Genomic DNA, 21559 nt, shown 5'->3' with positions numbered 1-21559 from the left:
ACTGCCTTAATGTATCTGCTGCTAACGTTCCTGCACTGCAGTATTCATAGCACTGTCACGTATCAGTTCCGCTTCAGTCGCACCAAGCATGAAGGCTAATTGAAGTTCCAAAGCAAGTAAATGCCAGGAGAAAAAAAAAACCGTTTACAACAGATTTCTCTACTCGTGTTGTTTATTTCATACAGTCATGAAGTTGGATTTAAAAAGTTGCTTAAAAATACTGTTGCAGCCAGCCACTCAAACAGTACTTTGGTAGTATTTACAGTAACATAGCTGACTAAATGGTCTCTTTTGGACATCTGGCCCCTGCTGCTTCACAGGGATCCTTAAGCCACTTAAATTCTTCATGCAATTTTGTCATGCTAAGACCTGTGCAAACTGGACATAACCTACTTTGCAGTCATAATGCAGATACTCCTGAGGACAAGGCTGTAATAGCAGGCCCACCCAGGCACCAGCATTACCAAGTGAGTAACAATTGGCACACCTGCTAAACTGCTCAAGTTCTGATTCTTACAGCTAATAGGTTTGAAGTTTCTTTCTTTGTGTATGTGGTTTTTTTTTTTTTTTTTTTTTAACCTGTGCTAAGCTTCAGTCATGCAGGTGCTTTTATTTGTGCATAGCGGACAAGGAAAAAGGCCAAGGTGTACCCTTCTAAATGTGCATAAGACATTAAGCGAGGGCCAAAAATGGAAACTCAGCACAGCAGGTTTAGTAACTTTGAACAGTAGTGGAAATCATTAATAAGTCTTAAAAATCCTTGCATGAGGGGAAGGCTGGATCCCAGGCTCCCTGCTTTTGCTTTGGGCTTGACATTCTACACTTTTTTTTCCCCCTATGAATAAACATTTTTTTTTTTCCCCTTCTGAATTTTACAGCCGTTATTTCCATGTGGATTTAAATTCCATTCCTTCCAGCTTAAAATTTTACAGTGCCTGAATCAGAGTGGCCCTACTGCAAACTTACAGTCAGTTTGGTAATATAACAAGTTAATATTACATAAACATATATTTTTTGCAAGCAAATTTGTTTTGATTGAAACCATATGCACATGTTAATGGGAAATATTTGCCACACTTCTGCTTTTCTGCTCTTTTTGTATTTATTTCAATACTTATTAATAGCATCCTTCTGAAACTTCTCAGAAGAATATACAGCAGATTTTAATACAGTAACTGGAGCACAGTTTAGAATATCTTGGATGTGATTCCAAATAGAGTTGAATGAGACTAAAATACTATGCATGCTCTGATTGTACAGAGCTGTAATTATACTTCAGCACTTTGCTGATGTGATACAGAACACCAGAGCAAAACTCCCCCAGTGGATCCAATGATCATTCTCTATTTTCTTTGTGGATCTGTCCATGGCACCATTCCTGCAGATCATCTTCTGTAAAGCTTGATATCTACTAATATTTCTGTTTGGAGAGGTTGCAGAGTGATTTGGACCACCTCCTATCTTTTTAAATAAAGTAAAAGAATTGCTTTACAAGGTTGTACTCTGGGGAATGGTGGTAATGTTGTGACAGATTCTGACAGGTTTGAAGGAATCTCCATTAACTCTAATCTTGTCGTTGCATTTTATTTATCCTTTCTGTTGAAGATGTGTTCAGTGAGCAGTGCTCCCTGATGCCTGGTGGCACACCTTTGCCATGGATGCTCAGTGTGAGTGTTGGGCTGTCATTGCCTGCTCACTTGACAGAAGTATTGCTTCTTGGGAGACACTTCAAACAGCCCACAGGCAGTGGTGACTGCTGTGTAAGGATGCCTTTAGCACAGCATTGCTTGGTTTTTGTCTGTCTTGGGAGGAGGGGATAATTCTTTGCATGCAGAATGCTTAAGTCTTTTTGTACTTCTTCATGGTTAACCTTCCTCATTTGAGCATGGGCTTTTTGTTAGCCCTTGGCTTTGCCTTGTGGCTGCCTGCTCCCTTTCCCTATAAACATGTGAGCCTTGGGGTACAGCATGGCTGCCTGGGGAGCTCTGCCCAGGATCTGCTGCAGAAGGACAGCCTCACTTGTACTTACTCTGCTTTCCATCTGCTGACCATATTCTCCTGAAGACAAAGCCTTTCTTTATTTCTCCAAATGTCTTACATTTCTTACAGCTCTTTCTGAGAAAGACATTTTCAAAATCCTACAGGTATTTATTGGAAATTAATAGTTTCAAATGCACAGATCCAAATAAAAGTCCCTCATTTGTGTTCTTTTACCCTAGCAGAATGTGGAGCATGACTTGTCTTTGCAGAAAAAGGAAACTCACTTTCCTCCTTAGTATAAGGTGTTTATCTATTTGTTTATTTCATGCTTTTAAAGACTTGTACTCATTTTCCTCTCAGGGTCAGGGTTACCAGCCTGAATTACTCAGATAACTCCTATAATCTCATACAAATGAAAACCCCTGTCCACCCTGCTCCACTGCCCCAGTCTCATCTAGTAGTTGCTGTTTGTGTACAGCAGCTTGTTTTAGATTAAGCTTGCTGATTCTGTGTTATGTCCAAACCTACATATATTCAAATAGAACTTTAGTAAAGCCCAAATTGCAGCTGGAAGCTTTAAAATTAGTTTCTGTAGTTTTCATCTTGTGGATTTTATGTTCTTGATAGCTAAACAGATTTATTTATTCATTTTCAAAATCGTCCTCTTCCATTTGTTTTTCATCCTGCTTTTACACACAACACATTCCTTTCCTTTTTGCTTTTTAAACACGTTTCTACCCAGATGCAGAGATATATACATTCTTAATTGTCAGGTTTTCTGTTGCTGGATTTTTACAGCAAGGTCACTGCATGGCAAGTTCTAATATTCATAAGGAAGGATAGGTGGCACTCTTGTTATTTTTGGCTGGTTTCCTGAAATAAATCAGGTATATGTATTCTCAGTAAGATTGCTTTTAATAGAGTAGTTGCATTGGAGAGAGTTTTTGAACATTGGAAGAGGATTTTGTGGGTTGTTTTTTTTTTTTTTTTTTTTTTTATATTAACGCATACCTAAATTATCTTAGCCTGGCATTGGTTCACATTACTTTTTTGGAAGGTAAATTTTTTTTTTTTTTTTTTTTTTTTTTTCTGAAGACCTTAAGAGTAGGTGCTCAGCTGTATAGCAGTGGCTAATTTTACACTCACACACACACATATATAATTTTTTTTGCTATATTTATGTGCAATTTCAGTAGTCCAAGAACAAAATAAAATGCTTAAGGGCATTTTAAGGGCATTAACAGCTATTATAAATACCCTTATACCTTTTACTTTCTTTTTCATTTTGTATTAAAGCATAGATCTAAGTTGGCATGGCAATCACAGTGCTACTGAAAGAAAAGAAATGACATGTTAGTAAGAACTAGCAGTCATCAGAGCCTTTACTTCTTAATCCATGGTAGTAAACACTTGTTGCTGTAATTCTATAAACTGGTTGTAGAATGGCATAGGTTCATGAACTTGAGTTTTCTCTTATAATTTAGAAATCCTGAAATATGAAAAAACAGGCTGGTAGAGACATGGAATGTTACATGTTTTTTTTACAACAGAGAACTTATTTCAATTCCATTGCAGATGTTACTGTGTGTGCAGCTAGGTCACAGTTACGGGAAGGTATTTTAACCTTGATTCTTGATGACTGCAAATCAAATCAGAGTCCATTTCATTATTACTGCTAACTGACATCTTCATGTGGCTCAGAGAGAGTGATTTGGTGATATCCAATATTGGTGAGTCCAATATCTCTCGATCCATTTGTCAATCAATTGACTCTGTTATTGCTTTTCCCAGAAGAAAGCCCCCGTGGCTGAAAGAAGAGGAGTAGAGTTGGGATAAGCAGAGTTTAGAGAAGTTTCCATTCTGCTTCTGTCCAAAAGTATGAATCTCTTCAACATGATATCGAAGTACCTCAGATCATGGCTCCTCCTACGCCATACAGTGTTCAGGGAGTTTCTCAATTGAAACCTTCTATGCAGAGCCATTCTTAGGCATTGAATATTTTGCAAGGCTACTTTGGTCTTGTGCTTCATACAGCAAATTAAATAGGTAATGTGGAAGGAAATGTGAATGTTAGAGCAGCACTTTGTTATTTGTGAGACTGCTGGCTTGATTTTTTGTTGAGCAGCTAGTAATAGGTGTTGCCATGTAATCACAGGATAATGTGCAGTGTGGTTGGATACATTCTGAAGTGCTTGAATTCTGATTCAGAAGCCTAAATTGTGGTTGTGACTGTGTTTTGCTAGTGTAGGGCATGAACTTAATTCAAACAAAATCCCTTCTTGAAAGTTTCCAGCCATCTTAGATTTTATTTAGCTCCATTTGAAAATGATTTGCTAATGTACGTAACTGGGGAAACGGTGCTTGATTATTATTTTTTTTTTTTTAGTTCTTCATGTGATTGGATTCCAGAATTAAAAGTGGGTTGAACAAGTTTGGTGGGTTATTTCTTTCTGATGAGTGAAGAAACATTTTATAACTTGGCAGTTTATTTTACCATTTATATTTTTGGTGCCCTCCCATGTAATACAGGCTCATGTATTACTCATCCCTCCTTTTTTCCCCTCCAGTGTTTTTTTGGTAACAATATCCTGAATTGTCTGAATTGAAGAGTTCCAGATAAAATTCTGTTTTGGTGCAGGAAATTTTCCTGTTGACTGAAATAATGTTTACTCATATTTTCTAATGTCAGATCAATGTTCAAGTTATTACATGTCATTAGGGCAAATAATTCTGTTTTGTAAAATAACACAAGTCCCACATGGTGGTAGTTATGGAAGTTAACACTTTTTCCCCAACTGTGGGAGTGCTAGCATCTTTGAGAGATTCCAATTTTGGTTCTTATTTATGCTTGACATTCAATGTACTTGACATACTGATTATTTTACACCTACGTAATTTCTTATAGCTCAAGGGATAATGACAATATTTTAAACAGTTGTGAAGTAGCTGTATATTATTAAGCAGATGCCACACTACAAATGGAAGGGAAAAAAAAGATGCCTAAAATAGTTCTGGAATCATTTTCTTGTGTATCTTAGGGTCAGCTGGAGGAGTTCATCATCTTGTTTGGTTGTGCAACTTGGTTATCTGCTCAGTTGCAAGGCAGATCAAGCACTACCAAAATGATTTCCTTTTATTTGTTTATGTGTGTATAAATGTTTGTGTAGAAAATATATAATGCTGGGTTGTGTGCTCATCTTATGCCCTTTGTGGTCTGGGGCATTAGAAAACTAATCTCTGAGCAGTTTCTCAGATCTTACGTTTTCCTAAAGTTTGGATTAAAATGACAAAGTAAAATGTACTGTATGTAAAATTAAGATGATTAAACTGAGCTCATCTGTGTACAACACATACTCTTGTGATGGTAGATCTTAAAAGTAGCTATTATATCTCTTGGTTTATAGGTAATTAGGGTATAACATGAGGAATTAAAATATAGGAAGAACAATTCCGCTGATTAGAGATGTATTTCATGTCATTTTTTTTTTCCCGTTGCAAAACAATCTCATTATCTATCTTTGTTGAGTTATATTTTCATGTAACTGTAGAGATCTGTGCAGTCACAAAAGATTTTAGCCCCTTTCAGAGAGGTAAAATCAATCTCAGGGACAGTAAAAGCAAGAGGAAAATGGTCAGAAGATGAAGCTCCTTACATAAGTACAGCTGTTGGTCACAATTCCCTATTTCATCTAATAGGAATTCTGTGTTGAATTTAACTAACGCAATTGTAAGTGAATTGGCTACACAAAGTGTGAAGAAGCAGTGTTAAAACACTTTGTCTTATGGAGCCGTGCAAGGAGGCTTGAAGCACTTAGCCAAGTCCCCACAAAACATCTGTTCCCCAGCCAGGGGTCCTTGGAACAGCACTAAGAGTGCATTACCAGAATGGTTTGGTTGTTTTCTAGATCTTTATTTTGCAATCTTGCCACCTGGTGGTATACTCCGGCAGTAAGGGCTTGGCTAGGAACCTGTCCTAATAGTTGTACACTTTGGTAGGCAAAGACTTTTACATCTGGGTTATAATGAAGTTCTTGGATTTTAGCATGCGCATTCAATGTGTTTTTTCATTTCAGCTCTTTCCGTCTTTGTTACTGTAATGGCAAAGTGGTTTCTGAAAATTTGCTGAGAAAAAGGACAAAGCACTTACTGGAAAAATTCATTGTGCACAAAACCAAAGGAGTTATTTGGAGTTTAAAAAATTAGTAAAACATGCACAGATATTTATCTCAAGAGTGCAGCGAGATTCCAAATTGGTTGAAGTTTGTGATTTCTTCCCTCATTACCGTCTCCATGTTAGGTGACAGGTGCCATACAAGGTCTCTGAATGTCTTTATGTTAAATATATCTGTTTTCCATCCTACTCTCATTTTTACGGACACAAGGAAGAGAAAATCTAGAAACTCTGTGTGGTTCTGGAACACCTCACCATGGCACACTGCGAACCTTAATCTTCAAATTAAAATTAGATATAGTTTTAAAAATAATTGTGTCCGTGTCCTGATATTCATAGATAAAACTAAATTAGACAAAACTTACCTAGAACTCATAAGAACTGTTGTTTTTCCTGAAATAAGTCATGCAAATTGAAGCAGTATGAAAGTTGAATATATTTAGATGGTTTATACTTTCATGTAGGATTAAGGTGAAGACTGTGAATGACTGTGAATGAATGATCTTTAAACACAGGAGCAGAGCCCTGGGGTGGCTCATTCTGTGCTGCTAATCCAAGGAGAAACAGGTGTGGTGTTACTGGTGTTGTGTGAGGAGATCTTTGTGGATAATAAAAGATGTTCTATGAAGAGTTCAAAGGGCGTTAACAACCTGGTGTTTGCGAATGGAATGTTTTTAAACCTGTCTTTATGGTGTGCTTTAGAAATGTTTGCGTACAGAACGCTTGTGTCCAGCAGGACCTCTTCCTTGCAAAATGCTGTCTGTTATCTTAATATGCCTTCTTGAGTGTGTGGTGTGTTTGTTTGCACGTCAGAACGTCGTTCATTCAGAATGATTTCAACATACAGACTTAAAGGTCTCTGAGCTATGCACTTCCAGGTTCTTGTGGTTCTTGTGTCCTACATGGAAAAGGAGTAGACTCTCCCTCCCGTCTGCTGCCAGCTGCCCACCTCTTCTGCTCTCACATCTCACACATACGCACAACAGCCCCTGTCAGATGTGCATGGGGTTCCCTGTGCTCTGGCAGCCTGCAGCCAGCCTGTCATCCTCTGCAGCTGCTCCCCTGTATCATCTCACACCACACACAAAAAAAATTCTTCTGCATTTTCTCTTCCTGCCCCTCTCACGTACAGGGCAGCACAGCAGACACTGAAGCTAATGTGATGAGTGCTGTCTGTTTTTCTTGCTGTTCGCCTTCTTCTTCTCATCTGTTTCTTGGCTTTCAGCTTCCCTTCCCACTTTCAGCCCTTTATCTTCACCCTCCTTGATAACGTTCTGCATTCACCCTGTGAATGCTGACTATTAATCTCAAAGGGTTGCTGTTCTGGAGCAGCTGTGCAGCTTGAAGTGCTGCAGGTTCAGATGTGGCTTTTTTAAGTATGCAATCTATTTTTGAAAATGATGAAAATACAACCAGTTGAAAGTCTTCAAAGGATTGTGTGCATTAAAAGTACTGCTTATTTATGTATATGAGACTAAGGCAACAGCACTGATAGTTGGGTGAGACTGAGAGATATTTGGGGCTGAGGCTCGTTGTTCTGTGCTCTTGATGTAGACTGAACTTTTTTTATCATATTATTTTACTGGGTAATGTCTGCAACTATTTATGAAACCGGATATTTGCTTTAGTTCAATTTGTCCTATGAGATATCCTTTAGATCAGTCCACTTGTTTGTTCTAATAATTTGCTTAATTCTCTGAGGTTTGTCAAGTCTAATTACCTCTTCTCTTTTTTTCTGTTTTGAAATCCAGGCTGATTGATCAACTCAAGAAGACCCAGCTGGTTTTGTGACTCGGAACCCAGTTTGTGACGCGCTCTTGCATTTTTAGAAGACGACAGTACCGTACGTAGTTTTTCTTTCTCCAAAAATTGAAAAATGACTTATAACGTAATAGAAAGCCTAGAGAATTGAAAAAGAAAATTCCTGAAGAGTTCAACTCATATAGATAAATAGGATTGTAATTTTGAGTTTAATGTCACCAGCCAAGAAAGTAGAAGTGCTCTGTTTGCTTTACAGTAGTACTGATCAGAGATTCCTTCCATGTAACAATGCTACTTTAGGATTTCAGATCATCTAAGGAGAGCTTCCCTTATTTTACGAGATCAATCTACTTTCTCTTTACACTGAGTTGTGTAAAGTGTGGGATTAGGGACTGTGACAAATGTATTGCAGCACTTGACTGCATTGAAGATGGATTATGTAATGGCTGCTGCTGAAATGAAACACAAGGCTGGGAATGTAAAGCAAATGCAGAGATTGCAGTGCCACTTATTGACACCTACACAAAGGTAGCTCCAGTAGAGCTTGTGTTTCCTCCCCGTTTCTCTCCCAGCACCCCAAGACTTTGTATTAAGTAATGGTTCCTCTCTTAATTTAGACGGTATTTTTCCACACTGAAAATTTCATTCTTTACAAAAATGCATCTTCTTAAATGCAAAAGAAAATTACACACGTGAAGTGTCGGCCTCATAGTCAGTAATTCAAACAGCAGAAGACATAAACGAAAGTCGGGTAGTGTGGGTTGGATGAGCTTTATAAACATGTTAAAATGAAGTTGCCCAGCTTTCTCTCCATGGATAAAAGTTCCATGATTTTCTAACTAAAAGGAGAAGGCAGGTATTTATTCTGGACTTTCTGTTGAACCATTGAATAAATGGTTGAAATGTCTTGTAAGTAGTATTGTAAGCATACAATCTGCAGTACTGCTTAATACTTCTAGGTTTTGTAACGAAGAAGAGAAAATAAGGGAAAATACTCAAATTATTGTAGAAAAGGGGAAATAGCACTTGCTATCTACTTAATGAACTCTTGGCTTATGAAATAGTAGAATGATTGAAGAAAAAATAATAAGCGTTTACTCTTAAATAAGAGTTTTATACAGAAAAATGTAAGATGCCTTTCAGTGTTGGTGATTACAAGATGTCTGAACAAATTTGCTTTATGACTACAGTAAATATATTTCCAGTGTGGCAGTGAAATTGATAAGCATGTTGCAAGGAGAAAAAAAAGAGGATAACATTTGCTCTTTTTCTGATACATAAATGTAGGAAACTTAGAATACCCCGTCTCACTGTCCTGCTGCAGTTCTGAGGATCATCTTCTGTCTTTAGAACACTTCCTCCATTAAGGGATGTGCAGAAGCGCATTTAAAGCTTAATATAGGAAAACACAAAGAAATGAATAAAAACAGCATGGAAAAAAAGGGGCTTTTGAAGTTTTCTATAAGTGGCTGTGGAAGTTTTCCATAGCATAGAGCTTAAGATCTGTGTAAGTGCTGCAAAGTGCTGCATAAAAGCTAGCTTCAGATGGATTATTTATTTGCTTTTATACTGTAGATTGAAAAAGGTGAAAGTAACTTCTGTGACAAAACTTTTAGGAATCGCAGTGTGATGCAACTTGGCACTTGAACAACTTTATTCAAAACTGTAATGTTTATATAGATACAAATTATTTAGGGTTCACTCATTCATCTCAAATTTCCAGTTGAATTGCTGCTAGGATGGTAGTTTGTATATGTAGTTCTCACATACATGTAAATGTTCACTGATGGGCTCTTTAACTGACAATCAGAGTGAAAACACAGTCATAATGCAATGGCAGTTGTAACGTAATTCAGTCAGGGTGGTGTTTTAAGCATTGCATTTTACTGACATCATTTCTGTTGGATTCCAGCAGTTTGTCACTATTCCTTCAGTGAAGGTTTTAGTGGGTGCTACAGCAGACCAAATATTGTGCTGGTCTTTCAAAATCCTGGAGATTGAAGTTATACTGTTTTCAAAAACTCTTGCAAAACAAATGATCTGCAGCCCTTGAGTGTCAGGTAGTTAAATGTCTGTAACGGACTAAAAAGGTAAGACAGATTTACCAGCTGGGGAGCCTTCTTAGCTGGTCGGATATTTAAATTAGGTCTTACCCATTTTTTCTTTAGGAAAAAAAAAAAAAGGCCTTCTATTTTGTTATTCCTTACAATATTTTATGCACACAAATATTATGTTGTACATATTACAAACAATTTATATATTACTATATACAATAGTTTTCAGTTACGTCGTGGAAGGCAAGCAGCCATGCACAATCACACAAAGCATTGTGCTTCTGTAGTTAAGAGTAATAAATGACCAAAAATATTCCTAACAAATGCTTTGCCTTAAGCCTCTTAACACTTTTAGAGAGCCATTGGGTTTATAATCTAACAATACCTGGATTTCACTATTGTTAACCTTCCTCATAGTTGGAACTGAGATTGCATTTCTGTAAAGCTTTGTTTCCACTGATGAACGTGGACGTGGCACCTGTTGTGGGTGTGCTAAGTGTCAGTAGAAGCTTCCAATCACATTGACTGGGAGGCAGTGCTAATTTGTGTGGGAGATTTTGTCTGGTGAGGCCACAAGTTCCTAAGGATTATTTCTTTTTCATGAAAGTCACAAAGGTGACTGCAGCAGTTGTCCTCTCTGAAAACATATTCCCAATATGAAATCATATATGGTTTTATTGTTTGTTAAGGGAGGTACTTTAGGCTGCTGTGTTGTTCCTATACTTATTAGAAATTAACTGCCAGTTATAACTGAGAATGAAGAAGGTGGAGAAATGGCTTCATCTTTAGCACCGGCTGCAGCCATGCCTGCATTTCTCTGTATGAGCACTGGGGAAGTGAATGATACTCTTGGCTGTTCAAGAAATTATCATGATCTTTTGCTTTTGTAACTTATTCTATCTACATTGGAGGAAAATAACATCAAAACATGTTATTTCTAGTCTTATTTTATTGTATTCAGCATGGCTGTGATGGACACAAATTGTACGTCAGCTCACCCCTAGTGATCATATATGTGCCAACAAAATTAGTTTCTTAGGTTTGATGTCAGATAGTCCTGTCCATCTGTTTCTGTGTTACTTTTCCTGGAAGCACATCCTGTGTTTTTAAGGGGAAGAGGAATATAGTCTATTTTCTTTCATTTTTTAGATGCCAGTGTGGTGTCATTGGTTCAGGATGTGCAAAAGTAGAGCAAACACCTCCACAGTTATCTTACTTTGTTGTACAGCTAGGTTAAAAATGCCAGTATGTGTGCATGTATTTGAACTCTCTCCCAAACTCTGGAAACCTGATCTCCTTTAAATTTGTTTTTCCTATTATTTTAAGTCAATTACATTTTATAATCATACCATCAACACTTTATTTCAAATCTGTTCTTTTGAGAGGTTTGTAGGGATAATTGCAACGTGATTCGGTGAGAGGATAACAGAGGAGAGTTTCTAGTTCTGTCACAGGGCTTCTGCCCAGTAAGCCTTGCAGCGGCTGGGGTCACATACCCACACATCTCCCTTCTCTGGGTGAGCACAGCGTCCTCTGGAGAAGAGCTGCAGATGGACGCGTTCTGTGCTGACCTGGAAGCAGTGGTTGCTAATACCGAGAAATTGCTTGCAGTCAGTTAACAGGTACCGTCGATATACAAAAAGGTGCAATTCACATCTGCTATTTGTTGCTCTGGGTTTTTTTTTCTTGGCAACCTTTTTCATCCTACAGATTTTGTAAGTATATTACTAGATTTCCACTGACTTCTGTCTCTTTCTAGAGTTCTCAGAGCCCAGGTTAATGCTTTCTACTCTTTTCCCTTCTATACAAAGCATTCAAACGTATTTCCTTAATGTGACACCACAGAGCGCGGAGTGCAATTCAAATGCTAATACGTAGAAACGAAATGTCACAAAGGAGATGTGTTAACGTTTGTCTATGTTCACTGTTTCAAATGCTATGTGCCAAATCTTGCTTGACACGTATAACATACTACACTTACTCCTTAAAGGCAGGATAAATGCCTTTCTGAAGGTAAAAATCCTTTTTGCATTTTTTAATTCTTTTGATCTTACAGAAGAGCGAATGTTTCCTTTCATGACCCTGCCTGAGCCTACTTTGCCGATTCGTCCGCTTTCTCGCTGATTCCTGTGTTAAATTTCCCTTTTTCAGGAAGAAACTGCCTGGTGAATGCATCCCGCAGGGGCAGGAATCCAGCCCCCTCGCACCTCCAGCCGGTTTTATTAAGGCACGGGAGTTTCTCCTCAGTGACTTTGGTGCTCTTTGTCAGCCTGCCCTGTAAGTTTAGCTCCTGGTTGAGGTCAGGCTTAGCTCTTTTTAAACAAAACCACAGTTCACTTATTTCTTGTTATTATTAGAATGTATATTTGCTGGCGTATCTTGTTAATCTGCTTTGATTTTTAAGTGTGTGCTTTCCCTGCTATTATACACGGCTCGTGGAGTTCCATTCACTTCATTCAGTTGTGCAAAGTAGAAAAATTCTCAACTTGCTTTCAGTCTGATCTAATCATCTTCTATTGAAATCCTATCAATTTTTCCCCTGGAGAGTTCATCAAAGCCAGTAATATTGCTATCATTCTCGAATGGCTTTTTGGACTTGGCCAATTTTGCAGGCTTGTGTAATCCACTGCACTTCCCACATCTCTTTGCCCGAGGTGACAGAAAGCAGAAGGACTGGGTGGGCAGCAGGGCCACGCTTCCCTGTGTCAGGCTCCTCATGCCTCTGCAGCACCCTGAGATACAGGCTTTATACCTCAGGGGTTCTCAATTGCGTTCTTGGCACTGTGTGTTCCAGTGGGCCAAGTGACTTATTCTTAGGCCTGGTTTGAGATTTCTCAGTAATCTTCCTCTGCAGATGTCAGTGCTTCAGTACTGAGTGAAGTGATGCTTTGCTTTTTATGTATGCAAGCTACACACGGTCTGCAGCCAGCTACTTAAGCTTAAAAATATTTAAGAGCATGTTTCCATGCAAGGTCTTACAGAAATGCGAGCTTATTACTTACTGCTTTTCCTTGATTCTTGTGAAAGATTTTTGGAGAGTGCTTTGAGGAGGTATTTTTGGTCCTATCGCTACTTCTCCTTTGTGCTTATATTAATTTTCTTTCTTTGCTTGAGCCCTGTAACACTTTATCAGAAGCTGCAATTTCCTGCCACCTGTGGTGGAATGTATTTCTTCATTATGAGCTTTTTTGCTGCTTACTCAAGTTTTAGTTTTGATTAGCTGCTATGGAATATCTACATATCATTTGCGTGTCCTGCAAAGCTTAATCATCTGATAGCTGTGCAAATTGCTGCCTCTAGCTGATTTTACCTCGGCCCAAATCACTCTGTGCCAAATCCTGGTACCAGCACTGAGTTGGTATGAAGTTAAGTGCAAGAGGATGAGTTGGAAAACTTTTTTACATATTTTTTAATTCCCTGCAAATGAAAGAGCACTGCAAATGCCAAGGCACAGTTCAAAGTGATTTTATTTGAATGGAGGTGGAATTCAGAAGAGATTACAGCTTTTTATTCAGAATGTGACAAACATTTCCTTAATGTCATTTTCTGCACCATTTTATTTAGAATCTTAGAGGTTTTTTAAGAAGAATGTAAGCAGATGTTTACCTCTACCTGTTAAATTTTCATTGAAATGGACTACTGTGCCTAGATCAGAAGAGAACCATCAATTGCACTAACCGTTGGCTCGTAAATGCAAATATTTATTTTACTGTTGTCCTTTAAATGATTTTTTCCACTTCCAGTTTAAAAATAGAGCTGAGTTTGTATCACATGGTCAGCTTTCCAGCACCTCATCTCTATCAACTAGTTTCTTCTCTCCATCAGTATCATCTGGAACAAGGATTAAGACCATATTAGTGTGATAAGAAAAAGCATATGTATATATGGGAGGCACTTGTAAATTGTACTGGATTTCCAGCATGAAAAAAAAGAACTTAGCAACAGCAGATGTATAGCTTGAAAACTGTAGGAGGAGAGAGAAGAAATGGGTCTGATTCTCTGTGCTGAATTCTGCTGCAGCCGCTGGCATGAGCAATGTACTGGAGATGAGCTGGTACCATAGGTAAAACTGCTGCTGTCTGGCATGCAGTAATTCAACTGACATTTGTCAGTGAGGTTACTGGCAAGTAATGCTATTGGAGAAAAAAAAAAAAAAAAAAAAAAAAAAAAAAAAACCACAAAGAGAATAAAGGATAATTTCCTATTTGTTCTTTATTTTCTTCCTTACTCCTTCTAATCAGACCTTAGCCCCTAAGGTGTAAATTATAACTTGAAGGGAGATGAGGCCATATAGACTTTATAAACTGCTTCTGCTAGGTATTTCTGGAAGAGTCCTTTGCAGTATTCAAAAGGCTGTGAGAATGACCTTGATGGAAGGGCCCCTTGTCCTGGTAGTTTCTGTTACTTTCAGCCTCACTCCTGCGAGCTGGGGCTACTCCCTTGCTTTTAATATTTTTATTTATTTTTCTTTTTGGTCAAATCTCATTCAGAGGAATTCTTCCTTTTCCCACCATCCCACAGGTCCCCAGAGACATGGCACACAGCCTTGCTGGAGTAGCATGATTCACTACTGTAGAGGTTTCTGTCAGCCTTGCTTGAGAAACTGCACTGAAATGGAAATGAAATCTGTGCCCAGCGGGCACGGATGTAACTTTCAACAACTAAACTCTTTCTTCTGTTTCCTCCCTTACTTCTTTTAGCATGCACACATTTCTACTTGTCAGTGTGCTTTATGGATGAAATAAAAATAAAGCTTTGCAAGGTGGTGTGATTGTGGGTGGTGCTGGATCTTCATTTTTCTCATAAGCTTTTCTCGAAATCCTATGAAGCAGCATTTCTGAAAATAAGCAAATAATTATATCCAGTTTCTGTCAAGGGTTAATAGCAGATCCTTTCCTTATGGAAGGACTTTGAGTAGCAAGGGAACTTCTTGTCCCTGTAACCAGTTCACAATAGACTTTCTGTGCAGTGATTGCATTTGAATCAGACTTCATGATAATCCTGAGTGGCTCATCAATGATCATCAGAGAACCACTGAAATTTGAAGAGAGATTTAATAAAGTTTGGATGGTGGATTGTGTAGGTTAGTGGGATTGTCTTTAGGCAAAAAGAGAACAACTTGTCGTTGCTAAAAACTGTGCTAAATGAGCAGTTAAGGACATCACTGCAGAGGAAGGTGTGTGTATGTTCAGGTTAATGGCCAAGGAAGAGTCTTGCAGTGACTGGCTGTTCTATGCAACTGTGGAGAAAAAATAAATAGGAGGGAAAAAAAGAAGAAAAGAAGAATGCTGCAAGCACAGTTGTTTTACTGAGCATTTTAGTGTAGAATTAAGGAATAGCAAATTGAGATTTACAAAAGCTGAAGTGAAGGAGATTGCAATAGTTAACATTGTTAAGGATAAGAGAATTTGCCATCATGGCTTCGTGGAATTTGAATTAATTTTGAGAAAATATACATCAGTAAAATGAAAAATTAAGGAAAAGGAGAAAGGAGAGAGGGGAAAAAAAAAAAAAAAAAGCCCTGCAAGCCTAAAGAAGCATTTTATTGCAACCTGTAAGTGAAAGAATGGCAGAAATAGAACATTCTCAGAAATGATGAGAAACATTTAGAACATTGAGCACATAAAGTGAACTTCATACTTCTTCCTTGTTTTTTCCCTGCACATGCATACATGTGAATACACATGGGCGTTTATGTGCCTCTTCATTTGTGCACTTGTGTACTCCATCAGCCGCTGAAATCTAGTAAGATTGAAAACTTGCTTAAGAAAAGCTCTAGTTGTCTTCCATCTGGAGTCTCATTTTAATCCCGTGATTTGCTGTGTAAGTCTTGACCTTTGTGGTAGCACTTGCTTTTTTTCTTCCTAAACTTTATGTGCTACAAAGCTTTCATTCATTCAATTTTCAAATTTGAATAAAATAGGTAATGTTCATAATGTACATTTAAAAAAAAAGTAACTTAAATATCTATTTTTAAGTTGTTTTGTGTTTACTTTACGTAATGCTGTCATGTTACAAGGCATTTCCAAACTTTTTGCACTGGCAGTTTGATCCTTTTTACAAGAAGTTGGAAACTGCTATGGATGATTCATTTTGAACTGCTATTTTGGTGGTGCACAAATCATCTTAGATACAGCTTTACATAAAACGGATGGGAAAATGCTAGTTTATATACCTCCTCCACCTATCTATTTAAATGAAAATCCATAAAACTTGATTGGGGGTCTGTCATTTGGATTTATTTAGGAAGAGCATACTTTGAACATACAGTAGGGAAAAATGAGGAGCGTGAGTGGCGATCAGCTAACCGCGAAATGGAGGAAATGCTGTGGATTGTGTCAGAAGTCACCCTTGGCTTTTAGCCTCAGATGTTTGTCATGTCTGAAGATAAAACATTCGAAACCTACTAAAACAAAAATAAAGACAATGCAGCGAGGCAGGAGATAAGATCTGCTTATGTTCTCACACTTTTGGGGGGAATAAGTGGAGAAAAAAAAAAAAAAGTAAGGGACAGGACAGATTCTTCCTTTGTGTTCATGGAGGAGGGCTTTATGGGGCTGAGATTCCTGAGAAGTCAATCAGAAAAGCTGGACTTATTAGAAAATGGGCCTTTTTAAGGAAATGCGCGTCTTGCACTGGTTAGCAGTCCTTTTTGTTACTGCAGGCACTATCTGCAAATTGAAGTCGTGTGTAAAATTTCACAATGAAATTAAAATACAGTGATGATAACAGATATACCTAAAATACGTGAACACATGAACACTAAAACTAAGATGTTTGTCTGTTAGTATGTATTAAAAATAAAGTGGCATATTAAAAAAAAAGTTTATTTCATCTTTGAATGAAAAATGGATTTAATGAAGCTTCTATTTCATTGGATTTTGTTCCTCATTGGTTAGCAAGAAATAATCCAAATTTCTCAACACAGAAAGAAGCGATGTACAAAAAATATTATTTCAGTAAGCAGTTCATTGGCTTTTTCACTCAGACTATGAACATTATATATTAAGGGTTTAGTTTAATCTCTCTAGAACTCTATTTTTCTGTTTACTTGTAGTCTGTGGCTACTTTTCAGTTCAGGCAAAAGTCCTGGTGAAATACATGAAGTGAATGCATTTGCACAGTTTGACCAGTCAGTTATGAATATTCACTTTTTTTGTGAACAGATGGTAGCTCCAATTCTGTGCAGAAATATTGTCATAAGTACTTCCTTTAGTACTTTTTGTATTCCAATTCTTTTCACAGTTGTACTTCCATTCAAGACATATTTGTTGTAGTAAATATGTATTCTGACAAAATATTTAAAGGTGAACAAAGAGGGAGGGAGCTCAGAGAAGCGAATAACTCTTTTTCTTTGTGCTGCGAAAGTGACTGATATACTCAGTGTGCTCCTGCGTTTTGAATGCTGATACATACGTGCAGTCTAAATGGGTGAAAGAAGGGTTGGATTTAGAAAAAAAACAACAAGTTTCCATGTTGTTCCTGCGCCGTTTGTTTTTACAATATTGCAGCATTTTATTTCTTGATTTAAAATGCGATTTACGAAAATGCCCAGTAGACTTTTGTTAAGAAAATTAAATCATCTGTTTCCCAGTGGAAGCAGTATGTAAAATAAGCTGTAAAGACACCTTGAAGTCACTGCATTGCAGGTGGAATTGGAGATTCCACAGTGAATGGTGGCGGAGAGCAGCTGGATCTGCAAAGGCTGCTCTTTCAGTTCAAGGTGGACAGGTTTTTTCAGTGTACAGGTGTTCCTGTACATGGCGTGGGGTTGGACGAGGTGACCTTTAAGGGTCCCTTCTAACTCAAACAATTCTATGATTCAGTGATTAAATACCTTACCTCTTCATTCCCCATCACACTGAGGATAACTAGCCAAAGCAACTTAATTTGAAGAAAAAGGATTTGTGCCAGGAGTTCTCAGTGTTTTTTCTCCATGTAGTAAGTATGCAAATATTCTGCTGATTTTTGTCCCTTAATTTATAAATAAATTTGTTAGGTTCTGCTATAAAGTAGGCTGTAGATTGTTTGGTGCAGGACTTATGTTGCTCTGTGAATTTTGAAAGCTAAGACAATATTATTATTGACCACAACACCACTTGAAGACTTGGAGTAACTCAGCAATCTAGCATTTAACAGCTCTTTCCAATAGTCCTTTGAAATTCCATTTTTGTAATTTCTGTCTTTTTCTAAAATAGCTTTTTAATTCATATTCAAAAATAAAAGAGAATTACCTTAGAACAATTTCTTAATGTTTTATGCGGAGTGTTTTATGGAGAGAACTCCTGTTGTGAAATGACCTGTATCTTTTAGTGCAGCTGATCTGAAAGAGCAAGAGGTCAAAAATCTTCTAAGTGTTGCAATCTGTGTGTTAGCACAGAGCATTTTAGAGTGTTTGGGACTCTGTAGAAGTTGCATTTTTCTTTTGATTTCAGTCTTGTACCTGGAAAGGATTAGAGGACATTCAATTGAGTCAATGGACAAATAAGAAATATTTTTAAAATGTAAGATGCAGATCAGGAAATATACATGCTCAGATGAATGTGGTGTGAGAAAGCCTTTATATGGCTCCATTATTTTATGTGGGTGATATGGGAAAAAAAGTAGCAAATTTCCTTTTCTCTGCTACATCAAGTTTGTGTTATGTTTACTACTGGTTTTTTAAGGTTACTGGTGACCTTGTTTCCTACTGAAAAAATATCTTAAAGTTTCTTCTAAAGAAAGGCATAATTTCCTAGAAGGCAATAGTTAGCCATTGATTTACTTACTCATTTTGTCTTTGTCCTATTATTTTTCCAGAGGTGCTCTCTGTTGATAATGGCCTTGAAAAATGACAGATAAAGGAATTGGTGCTGGCTGTTACTCAGCCTTGCATTTTGTGATATGTGCATATGTATACGTGGTATCTTGAATTCAGTTTAAAGCAGTTATCTGTGAACAATCCCAACTCAGATGCAGGAGGAACTTTGAAAGGTCATCTGTCTTCTTCCTACCCTTGCTTAGAGTAGTTCTTGTGTTCCTCCTGCACAAGGGAGGAAACTGAGAGAGCTGAGAAAACTTTGTCTGCACTCTGAAGAGGCAGAGCAAAGCAGGTTTCACAGAAAGGTGGTGTTGCCTGGCTGCAAGGTACGCCTGGAATTAGCCACAGAATGAGCTAGTCACAAGAGCAGACCCACAGTCTGCAGATGTCAGCCTCCTGCTTTGCCTTGCCCCAGACAAAGAGCCTTGTGCTGCAGGGCTGTGAGATGCAGTGGGCAGGGACCGTCGAAACCGGGGCAGCCTGCTCCTTCCAAAGCAGCCATTTCAGCTCCCCAGTATGTAATAACCATGCTGCTGTTTAACTGCTTTGGTTTGTAAACACTGGTGGGCATTTCTTTGGCTTTGGGGAAAGTGTTTCCCTATCACTGACATTAATGTAGCAATTTCAAATTTGGATTGTTTGGAATAGGATTCAGGCAACCTTTTTAACAGTTTTGCAGCCTTGCTGGGAAACGTGGTATTGTTTGCAACCAAACTATTTTCATTTTTCTTCTTTCTTTTTTTAAACCAATCTAAATAGTGCTTATAAACACGTGGTACAAAAGACATGGTGTTGAAAAGAAATATTAATGGTGACTGGGAGCATATGGCTTCATTAGTAGTACTAAATAAAAGATATTGAGATACTATTTGCCAAATAACTGACCAGAAAACAGATCTGTAACTTCTGAGAAACACAGAAAATTTACTTTTTGTCACCTGTGCAAACTGTAGAGTTTCCTGGGCTGAAGTGATTTATGTTTGATGTTTCATGGTAAATGTGCATTCCACGTAGATGTTCTCCACTGGGACATTACAGTTCAATATAATAGCTTGAATTTGGAGAGACATTGTGGTCAGTTAAGAATCACTGTCAATAGAATAATTACCTCCTTGTGGGAAGGTAATTATTTACCTTGTCATGTCTGTAAGGCTTGGTGGGATTGATGTGGGCAAGAGCATGTCCATCAGGCTCCTGCTCCATCTCAGCATCAGCTGATGTAAAAGCCTTTCTGGTTTCAAGTCTGATCCAGTCATGCTCTCAGTCCTGCCTTGCACTCAACTTCGAGCTGCTGTGAGTTCTTTTTTGGGGGGCACATGAGCTCTACAAATAATCTGATGGGTGTAGGCTGCAAGGAAGCTCTGGGGTGGAAGGAGCCTCTGAGCCACACAGATCTGATTGAGATTGGATGGAAAGTGCTGGGATACTGGGGGCCTGAAGGTCTGCGCCTCAATAGCACATACAAAGTAAAAAAAATAAAAATAAAAAATAAAAAAAAAATATCAGAAGTTTCAGGGTTTTTTTGTTCTTTTGTTTTTTGGGTTTGTTTGTTTGTTTGTTTTTAACTACTTGGAGTGGATTTGCTCCATTCTTTTCAGGGACACCAAACATGTCATTAGATTGTATGTAAGTTTAACATCTAGTTTGATACCTTATAGATATTCTGTGCCCTTTTAACTCCATTTGAACTAAAAGGAAAATCTCATAACGTCCTAGAGTTAAAATTAAGATCCTTGAAAAAAATATAAGGAAACAAAATTAGAAAGTGAATCCTCTTTGTCCCTGATGCTTCTTCCTTGCATTTAACCCTATGGTGAGCTTTGTAGGGATAAAAAAAAAAAAAAAGGCAGAAACGTTTTTATACAAACATAATGTGGGGAGGCTTGAAATAAATATATAATAGGTCCTGCTCTCTGAAATGTCACTCACTGAGGTCAGAGCAGGCCCCAGTGATTGAGCATAGGAAGCAGAGAGACTGATGAAGGTACAAAGGGAGATGTGCTCCCTGACAGCAGGCACTTGTTAGATCTGCTTGGCTGTACTCCACTCTTCATCAAGTTTACCAAGTAACAAAGTAACTTAAACTCAGAACTTAAATACTTTATGGTTTGTCTTGTAAAACAGCATCATAAGGAACCTGTGTAACCTGTATCCAAGGAGAAAAATAGAATTGAAACAAAGATCCACATGGATTTTGCATCATGAGACCGTTCATGGATAAATGAGCTATGTGGCTTTCTCAAAGACATGAACGTGGATGGCAAGCTTTATTTGTAACTTACGTATGAGAAATCTGAGTGCCCAGAAACTTGATGAACACCAGCAACTGTACAGCTCTGTGCATAGTAGTTATGCAGAGGTGAACTCTGTGATTCTTATGTGGCCACATCTAATACGATAATTACTTTTGGCACCTTTGTGCCTGGGCCTAATTCATCTTGCAAAGATAAGGTAATCATTTACTGCTTAACCTCATTCTTCATGTGCCAAATAACTCAGTAGTATAATAAAAATTTAGACATCCAAGTTGAGAGTAAAGAATGGAGGCCAATGTCCTGAGAAAAAAACAATATTTGAACAGTAAAATAAGCAGGATCACAGGAAACTTCTACCTCAAACCAGTCATGCTTTAGCAAAGAGCCTTGCATTAGTATTTTTACCTGGCAAACTTTAAGCTGAGATTTGCTATGGTGAAACATACAGTTCTTCATCAAACATTTGTAGATTTCAAAAGAGGACATGGTTCAGTTAGTGTTGGTGCACCATGAATGGCATTTATGGTAGGCTGTACAA

The 21559-nt window shown here is 37.9% G+C and overlaps 1 protein-coding gene across 1 annotated transcript in view; it reads left to right on the top strand.

Annotated features, from left to right (window-relative positions):
* The first annotated feature begins 7973 nt into the window (after positions 1–7973).
* Positions 7974–21559, top strand: part of ATP2B2 (ATPase plasma membrane Ca2+ transporting 2) — a 252133-nt gene continuing 238547 nt past the window's right edge. Inside the window, exon 1 of the mRNA XM_042823423.1 lies at positions 7974–7994. The gene's annotated coding sequence lies outside the window, so the exon portion shown is untranslated. The remainder of the gene's footprint in view (positions 7995–21559) is intronic.

The sequence above is a fragment of the Centrocercus urophasianus genome, unplaced genomic scaffold, assembly GCF_019232065.1.
Source record: "Centrocercus urophasianus isolate 14NV4802_14NV808 unplaced genomic scaffold, USGS_Curo_1.0 seq_22, whole genome shotgun sequence".
In the NCBI taxonomy this organism is placed as follows: domain Eukaryota; kingdom Metazoa; phylum Chordata; class Aves; order Galliformes; family Phasianidae; genus Centrocercus; species Centrocercus urophasianus.
The sequence above is the reverse complement of the archived record's forward strand: the minus strand, read 5'-3'. Positions and strand labels throughout refer to the sequence as shown.